Source organism: Echinops telfairi, unplaced genomic scaffold (genome assembly GCF_000313985.2).
Source record: "Echinops telfairi isolate 266 unplaced genomic scaffold, ASM31398v2 ScPeMD7_15;HRSCAF=58, whole genome shotgun sequence".
Lineage (NCBI taxonomy): Eukaryota > Metazoa > Chordata > Mammalia > Afrosoricida > Tenrecidae > Echinops > Echinops telfairi.
Genome location: NW_022103912.1, coordinates 5,645,824 through 5,655,556, shown reverse-complemented (window position 1 = coordinate 5,655,556; position 9,733 = coordinate 5,645,824). Strand labels below are relative to the sequence as shown.

Genomic DNA, 9,733 nt, shown 5'->3' with positions numbered 1-9,733 from the left:
TTTATAAATGGGTATTATGTCATATCTTGCCCTGTCCGACGTCTCCCTTCATCCACTTTTCGGTTGTCTGTCCCCCAGGGAGGAGGTACATGCATCTCTTTTCATATAAAAGAATCCCATCAGCTCTCAACGCTTTGTTCTCTTTTCACCTGATAATGCAAAGAAGTCTAAAGAGGATGCTTAAGGAGCAACAAATCTCTCCTTTTAGACAATGGAGGAAACGGAACAGCATAAAAGTACTGTGAATGTAACTCCTTTTGCTTAGGTAGGCCTAAGCAGTTACTAAACTAAAAAAAAAACAAACAATTTCCTGTAATAGTGAGAGAAAGAAGCGCAGTCCTTCTTAACGCCACTGAAGTCAGAGCCCTCTGTGGCAAAATAAGGGATTTACAAAAGTACCCTACAGAGATCATGTCTGGGTGTGCCCAAGGACATCCCAGAGGGCAACAACCAAATTTGGGATGGAAAAAACAAAAGAAAAATCTTTTTTCACTAACATTTGAAATGCAGACTATTCACGGAGTTTCTTAACTGAATGATCCTTTCGTTACTTATATGAATTCCTGAAATGATTCTCTGATTTCCACAACTCTCTATTTAGCTAGTAAGCACAACTGTATATGCCATGTTCATTGTGCTCACTTTTAATGCAGGATAAAGTATACATGTAAATGAAGGTATGAACATGCTGAAAGCCTGTTGTATATTTCTTTGGTCAATTTAATTGCTTAATGATGGTCGTTTTGAATAGTAAGAATCCCTGAGTGGAATTTCAAGTTCACTGAGAAGCACCTTGGAAGAAAGGCTTGAGGTCTACTTCTGAAAAATCAGTTATTTATTTCTTGATTGCTGTGGCAGTCTAGTTTCATAAAATACCCTATGTTAAATGACATTTTGGACTTCTTTTAGGTGACAGTCAAAATCAAATTGTACAACAATTATCTTAAGAAACACCGAAATGTAAAATGTGGAACTCAATTCAGCTATCATCATTGTCTTCGTCTTCATCTCCAATACCCTCACACTGGATTTCATCACCATCTCCAGGACCAAAGGTATCGGTTGAATTGATTTGAACACACTCTGGAAGTTCGCCCTATGCTGTCAACCTTCCGGCTTCATCTGCATTATACGTTAAGATTACCTCAGCCATTTGTCCTGAAATTCTCGTAGACCAATCCATATTATGTCCGAGGTATTTATCCAAACCAGTTTTCTTCGATTTCCATCGACTATGACATAACCTTTTTACCCAATCAAAACACGTTGCTTCTAATCTGCCATTTCCCAACATTTTGATCACCTGAGCTTACTCTTGCTCCTCTTTTTTAAACACCAACTCTCTGTTTTTCGGATTCATTCTCATTCTTATCTCGGTGCCTGTTTTTACCTTTTTTTAGGTATAGTAAGGCAGTTTCACAGCTTCTTATACCGCCTTCCTGAGCGGTGGTGGTGATTCCTTACACAATGCCCTGGCACCAAAGCAGCGCTCCATGCCCTGTATTGCACAAAGGAGCCTGCTGGTGACTGTGCTCCCTGGAAATCAGCGTGCGCCTAAGCGTGGCGTCAGTGAATGACGTCACCGCTGCATAAATCACTTTCCTCCTATTATTATAACAAAAATTCATTACTGAAAATCCTTTGAAGCACAGTTATATTCTCACACATATATAACTCTATAATATAGCAGATCTTTTGAGAGAGTCCTTGGTACAGAGTAAAAGAGAAGCTATAAAACTGGCCTGGTTTTATATTCCAGACAAGTTACTATGTTCCTGGTGTGATCTAGCTCTGTTCACTTAGCTATTTAGCATTTTTTCTAATCTTAATTTCGATGCTTAAATGGATAGAATGGTGTTTAATTTTCAGCTCTATTATTAATAGAGATATTATATCAAGAGATGTTGGCAATATCAATAAGGCATCTTCATAGATTTAAATAATAACTATATCTATATAATGTAGAAAATATTTATCTGGAGTTGAATAAAATAGGAACTTAATCAAAAATAAGTGGAGTTTATAGACTAGACAGATGATAGATAGATGTAGGTAATTTATCAAGATATCAGCAAATGATTTCCAAAATTCTGTCAATTATTTGGGGTATTTTCTAATGTCCAACCTTATGATGCCCAATCATAAAGTAATCTAATATTTTGCCATTTCGATCTGTTTTCCAGTCTCATATTCTGTCATTAACTCTTAATAACTCCATATGAATAAAAGTAACCTACAAAATGTCACAATCCCACAAGAAACACTTTATTGATTAAGAAACTTCAAATGTCCATTCTCTTTTGATCACACCATCTGGCTGTCATTTAGAATGCTCTCACTGGCAGTGATTGGGAACTGAAAAGGAACCATAATTGCTCACAGAAACACTATGTCGATAAGGATCTCACCTTCTATTGCTGCATTGTTTCAGGAACAGTGCAATATTGACCACAGTAAATATCGATTTGCCATCACCCCAATGAAAGTGAAATGGATACAAACACCTGGCCGGTCAAAGTGTCAATGAGTACTTGTTTCAGCTGAATAGAGCTCATTCAGATGGTTGGCTCTGGGGTGTCACTATTATTACATCAATTCAATTCAAGAAAACATAATTGAATGATTACTATGTGCCCAGCAAAGGACAAAATCTAGAGAATAGAAAGATAACTAATATGTCAATCCTGCTCTTAAGAATTTCACCATTTAATAGCGAAGATGAATCATGCATGCAAATAATGTTTAGTGTGACAGAGGCTGCTCTAGATAGACAATTTAAGGCAAAATAGTGATGCAAACATGAGAAGAGAGGAAGCCGGGAACTCGATTCCTGGAAATGGAACAAACAAAAGTAAATCCAAGAGAGAGTTGACACTTGTAATCAAAGCAACCAACGTCCTTGAAAGATGCGCGAAAACTGTTCCATAGAAAGCAACTTTCAGGGTAAACTATCACTAAAATATGATTTTTTTAAAAAGATCATGTGCCTGGCTATCCGTTAAATTTGTGGTAGACTGTTCATGCTTTCTCTCTGTGTGGTTGCGAAAAGGACGCATGAGACCAATGGACTCATTTTCCTCATCTATAAAATATGAAAATAGAACCCATCTCATTGGATTTTTCTGAATTTTTACGTGTGGTGAGATTTTTATAGGTATTTTGAAGCATAATTGAACAATTGAAGAGGGTCAATCATTAACAGTCACGTGTTTCATAGTCACGAATTCTTTGAAAGCGTCAAGGATATAAAAATTTGTTCTTTCTCAAATGATAATTGTCAACTAAAACAATTTTAATTTGAGTTTACATCTTGTTAAATGGTAAAAAGATAGTTATGTGCAAGACATATTAAAAGGAATAAAGAAACCTTTTAAAAATGGCAAATTGACCTTATTTTTCATGTGATTTGTCCTGCCTTAAAGTGTCTCACATGAGTTTAAGCTGTCAGTTTAGAATAAAGGACCTGTTTGAATAGCTGTCAGTGTTCTAGAATGACACTGCATTCTGAAACTTGGTGTTTTATTTATATTCTGTTGGAGTTAGAAAGTATATTCTGGAGATCTGTGAAAATATGTTTCTATTTTCTGGCACATGTCTTTTGAAAACCCTAGCTTGTTCAGTGACAACATACTGAAAGTATTTGCTAGAAATCATTCTGAAGTATTCAAAATAATTTGTTTTAACCTCATACAGCTTTTATTATTCATAGAAGATATTTGCATTTAATACGTGTTATGAGGATAACTATATGACAATACTGAAATAGTAAAATAAAGCTTAAAATTTTGGTTGTTTGATGAAAACATAGATTATTAAAAAATGCTTCACTTTTTCCCCAGGGTATAATAAATTAAAAGAAAATGACAAATCTGAGTGCCAATCAATATACCCATGAATTCTTAATAGACAGTAATCATATCAATATGTGTATGCATGCTTACATGCACACACACACACAAACACAATTAGTGCAATAAAGATAACCAAAATACAATTATAGAACATTCAGTCATTCTCATCTCCTTACTCAGGAAGTTAGATTCGACTGAATTATATTAGAAGAAAATATGGAGAGCTTGTGATAACGAAATGAATGGGAAGCGGTATGACGATTTAGTTTTAGGACATTTTGAATCGCCTTAAAATATCCATTAAGAATTCATATAGAATATTGTCCAAAGTTGTTAATAATAACATTAATTTCACTGAATGTATTCTGAGTAACATGATCTTGGATCATTTTTAGCTTTACATTAAAACCCAGGCATACTCTGAACCGAAAATACTTCTACAACCCTCCCTTTGTTCTAGAACAAAAATAGGATTGATCCAACAATCCTTGGGCCATACAGGTTGGTAAGCTCCTTACGCATGCAGACTTAGTGGATGGCTGCTTTTTTGAAGACAAGCCTTTAAGACCATAGACAGTACTCTTTCTGATAGGTGGACACTAAATAATTTCCTTGTAAATGCGTCCTGGTAGTGTAGTGGTTACTCTGTGGTCTGCATGGGCAGCTGCTTAAGCCACCAGCAGCGCCTAGGTTGAAAAACTGGGCTGACTACTAATGTAAACCGTTACAGTCTCTGAAACCCACAGGGAGTTGCTGAGTCAGCATTGACTTGATTACAGTGAGTTGAGTTTTTCTACAGCACCCATATGTTCAGTGATCTCTTCATAATGGGGAACATCAAGCAGGACCATGTCACAAAAACTAACCAATTTAGATATGGGCTAGAATGAAATGTGAGCCCCAAATCCATTCATAGATCTATAGTTAATATAGGTCTCTAGTTCACTTTAGACATATTATCCTTTTATTTTAAAGAGCATGATCAATCACACCCCTAGGGTATAGTGTAATCCCATTGATGGTGACATTAATCTAGCCAATGCTATTGTGGACTGTGCTGTTATGAACATGAGAGAGCCTATGTCTGTTCATGGTTTTTTTCTCTTACTTCTTTGGGGTAGATGCCCAATAGAGGTATTGCTGAGTCATGTGGCATTTCTATGCTTAGCTCTTACAGATAGCACATATCATTTGCCATAATGTTTGTACATGTTTGCAAATCAACCAACGATGTATGAGAGTTCCAATCTCTCCACACCCTTTCCAGCAATTGCTCTCTATTTGTGTGTGTGTGTGTGTGTGTGTGTGCGCGTGCGCGCGCGCGCGCGCGCGCACGCGCGCGAGCTTAATTTTGCTCATTGTGAGTGTAAGGTGGTAGCTCACTATTGTTTTGATTTGCAACTCCTGGCTAGTGATACTGAACATTTTATTATTTCGTTTGCCATTCAAGTGTCTTCTCTGGTGATTTCTCTGTTAATGTTCTTTGCCCACCTTTTATTTGGCTCAGTTGTTTTCTTGTGATCTTGCAGATTTCTATATGTTTTAGGAATCAGTCCTTTGGACATTGTGCCATTGCTAAAGCATTTTCCCTATTCTGTGGGTTCTCATTTTATCCTTTTGATTATTTTAAAAAATATGCACAAGTGTTTTATTTTTAATAGTCCCAGCCATCTATTTTGTTGTCCACTGTGTGTGTTTCCTTCATTATACTTGGTGGTCTGTATATGCTCGGCAATAATGCCCTTAAATGGTTCCAACTTTTTCATTCATGATGGGTTTTATATTTAAGACTTTAATCATTCTTGAGTTCATTTTTGTGCATGGGGTGAGGTGTGAATGCATTCTTCTGCAGATGTAGATCCTGTTTTTCCAGCACCAGTTATTGAACAGTGTCTTTTTCCTATTTATTATATATTAATATTATATATGGTGTATTAATATTATATAATATATTAATAATTAGTAGTGGTGATAGGGGACATCCTTGTTTAGTTCCCATTCTCGTGGGGAATATTTCAGGCTTTTCCCTTGAGCATGATGTTGGCTATTGGTATTTTATTGTTTTTATTATATTTCAATTCTATTTCTATTTTGTTATGTGTATCAGAATTGTTGGTAGATATTGTCAAATACATTTTCTTAAATCAATAAATGCATTTATTGATGTAATCATGTGGTTCTTATTCTTTGTCTTATTTATGTGGTGGATTATATTTGTTGTTTCTCTGATGCTGAGCTACTTTTGAATCCACAGTATGAAATACCACTTTGTTAGTTTTTTGTTTGGTTTGGGTTATTGATATGTTGTTGAATTCTTTTCACCAGAGTTTTATTGAGAAAAATTTTATCTATATTCATGAAGGATATTGGACTGTAGTTTTCTGTCATTGTGGACTCTTTCCTGGTTTGGGTTTCAGCGATATGCTCACATCATAGAATGAGTTTGAGAGTATATTATCAATTTCTAGGTTTTGGAATACTTGATGTAGAATCGGTGATAGTTGCTCATGAATGGCTTTGTAGAATTCCCCTGAGGAGCCATCTGGTCCTGGGCTTTTCTTCGTTGGAAGTTTCCTGATAACCTTCTCTAGTTCTTTTTTGTTATGAGTCTGTTGACTTCTATCTTAGTGATTTTGAGTAGATGGTGTATGTCTGGGTATATGTTCATTTCTTCTAGGTTGTAAAGTTTTCTGGAATATATTTTTTCATGGAAGTATATTATTATCCATGTCATCATTTTCATCTCTTTTATTTGTTAGGTTTATAGCAGTTTGTCTATTCTGTTGAGCCTTTTGAAGAACCAAATTCTTGTCTTGTTAATCCTTCCCATGGTTTTTCTGTTTTCTAGTTCATCTATTTTTTGTTTATTTATTTATATTATTTCTGTATTTTATTTTTATTATTTCTTTTCTTCTGCTGTAGGAGGATTTAACTGCTGTCTTTGTTCTAATTGTTGGAGGTGTTTTAAAGTGTTCACAATGATTTTCACCCCTTTTAACATATTGCTATAAACTGTCCTCTGGTAGCCAACCACATTTGCTGTGTCCCAGACACTTTGGCAAGTTGTGCTGGCATTCTCATTTGTTTCGAAGGAAACGCTTACTTTCATCTCTCATTTGGAGTAATATACAGTCTTTTTTAGGAGTGTGTAGTTGAGTCTCCATGTGTTTGTCTTCATAGCTCTATTCTTTCCACTGTTGATGTTCACTGTTACACATAAATGATGGTTTGTATGATCTCAATATATTTGAATGTGTTAAGGCTTGCTCTGTGACCTAGCATGTAGTCTATTTTAGAGTATGCTCCATGTGCACAAAAGAAAAAGGTGCATTTTGGTGTGGTTGATTCAAGGACTCTGTATACCATATATACTCGAGTATAAGCCGAACCAAATATCCGCTGGGGCACCTAATTTTACCCTAAAAATATGTTGAAAAACTTGGCTTATACTCAATTATATACAGTAGATATCTAAGTGGTAGAACTGTGTGATTATGTTGCTCAGCTCTTCCAATTCTTGAGTTTCATTCTCGATGATCTGTCCTTGATAGGGGTGTATTGGAATCTCCTCTTATTATTATAGCACTGATGCTTTCTCTTCAGTGAGGATTTGGTTTATATATTTCCAGGGTATTTTTCTGAGCATGTATATGTTTATTATGGTTATATGTTCCTGGTCTAATGATCCTTTGATCATTATATAGTGTCCATTCTTGTCTATCATTATTTTGTTTACTTTGAAGTATACTTTATTGGAGATTGATACTGCCAGTCCTACCTTTTTTTTTGGTTGCTATTAGCTTATTAGATTTTTCACTGTTCTTTTACTCTTAGTCTGTTTTTGTCTGTGAATTTGAGGTGTGTTTCTTTCTTTTGTTGTTTTTTGTTTGTTTTGAGTTGTGTTTCTTAAAGGCAGCATCTTGAGGGGGTGTGTTTCTTAATACGGTCTACTATTATTTTCCTTGTGATTGGTTCTTTCAGTTCTTGACAGTGTTATTATTGATAAAAATGGATTTGTTATTAACATTTTGAGTATTTATGCTTAGTATTTTATTATTATTTGGTTTATTCATGTCCTATATCCCCTCTGGATCTGTGTTACTTTGGTTGATTTTTTTCAGTTAGTTGGTTTCTGGTGGTGTTGTCTATTGTGATGGTCTCATGTTTGTGTGCTACTGATCTTGGTTATCTGTCTATAGAAATCTGCTAAATGTTTTTTTGTAAGGCTGCTTTTGTTTTGAATGAGTTTTATAAGTTTTTCCTTGTTTTTTAACTGCCTTTATTTCTCCTTCACATTTGAGGAATAATTTTGCTGAATATAGGATTCGTGGTTGGCAGATTTTTCCATCGTTTCAAATATGTTGCTTCATTGTCTTCTTGACTGCTTCTGATGAGAGGTCCAAGCTTATGCTAATCGGTTTTCCTTTTTAGGTGTTTGTCCATTTTTCTCTAGCTGTTTTCAAGTTTCTCTCCTTTTCCTTGCAGTTGGATAAGTTGACGACTATATGGCTTTTTTCCTCAGAGGTCAATTCTACCCTGTCCTATAAGGTTGCTATGAGTCAGCACTGCCTATGGCAGTGAGTTTGGATTTTGGTTTTGAGAATCTATCCTATTTTGGGATTTCTCAGCTTCTTGGATCGTTCTTGCCTTCTCTTTTGTAATATTGGTCAAAACAAGTTTTTCCCGATGGATTCTTATTATTTTCTTTTTAGATTTGCTTATTTCTTCTTGTTGTGGGATCCCAGTGTAATGTAGGTTGTTTCTCTTCATAGCATATCACACCATTCTCAGATTTTCTCTGGATCCCTTTACTTACTTGGTAGATTTCTTCTCTTGTTGGCTGTTGTCAGTGTGGTTGTCTTCAAGTTCTTCCATTCCATTCCCAGTTCTTTTATTTCTGGTACCTCATTGCTTACCTTTTGGGTTTCCATTAGGTGTGTTTTGTAGTTTTTCAATTTATTCCATTGTTGTCAAGAGCATTTGTGGTGAGACACCTGAGATTCCAAATTTTATGCAGATCAGCCTAGGATAGAATGAAAAAAAGTATGCACAGGCTAAATGGAAAAAATTGACAAAAATGTGCACCTGTTTGGTTTGGTCGTCTGCAAGCTAAAATTCCTAATCTCCTTATTTGAGTGACACTCTCTTCACATTCTCACTGAATTTCATCCTTCAGGAGCAGGGGTAGCGCATTACTGTGCTCTTGGTAAAAACAAATGTTGATGGATGTTCTGGCTTGCTCACTCCTGTCCTGGAGATGGTTGGAGTCATGGATTTAGGGCAAGATTTGCAGTCTGAAGTGAGACACAGATAACACTATAATAAATTAAGGGGATGAAAATGCTGAGGATCAAAGAGCTTACCCCTAGATTGGGTGGAGCCTGCTTCCTTCACATTTAGGTGTGTGAGATGCTGGTGAATTCTGAACCAAAGAAAGGAGTTTGCGTGGTCTACTTGAAAGGTCACATCTGCTAGGGATGTGCCCAGGATGAGCGGCCCTGTGAGCTGACAAGGGCCAGTATCAATCTACAGTGTAATAGAAGCAGAATGCAAAGCAAAGGAGTGAAAAAAAAAGTGTGTCCCTGGTTTGGAGGGAGAGGTGGTCAACCCTTCTTTGGTTCAAACAAACAGTGATCTGTCTGCTTGGTGTGGAAGTAAGCCAAGAATCTGGGGAGGGACTCCAAGGGAAGGGATTGAAATGGATCAGAGAGAGAGAGAGAGAGAAATCACACTACTTGTGTTGTGAGAGCTTCCATGCCAGGCTTACCTTGCAATCTCTTCTCCATGCAGAGTCCTTGGGCTAAACAGGATCAGTGAGGTGAGGGTAATAAGTGGGCCAGATGGGACAGGTTTGTGGTCAGGATGAGGAGGGCTCTTGTAAA

General features: G+C 36.3%; 1 pseudogene; it reads right to left on the bottom strand.

The window, feature by feature from the left end:
• Window positions 1-979: 979 nt before the first annotated feature.
• Window positions 980-9,733, bottom strand: part of LOC115868610 — a 9,032-nt pseudogene continuing 278 nt past the window's right edge.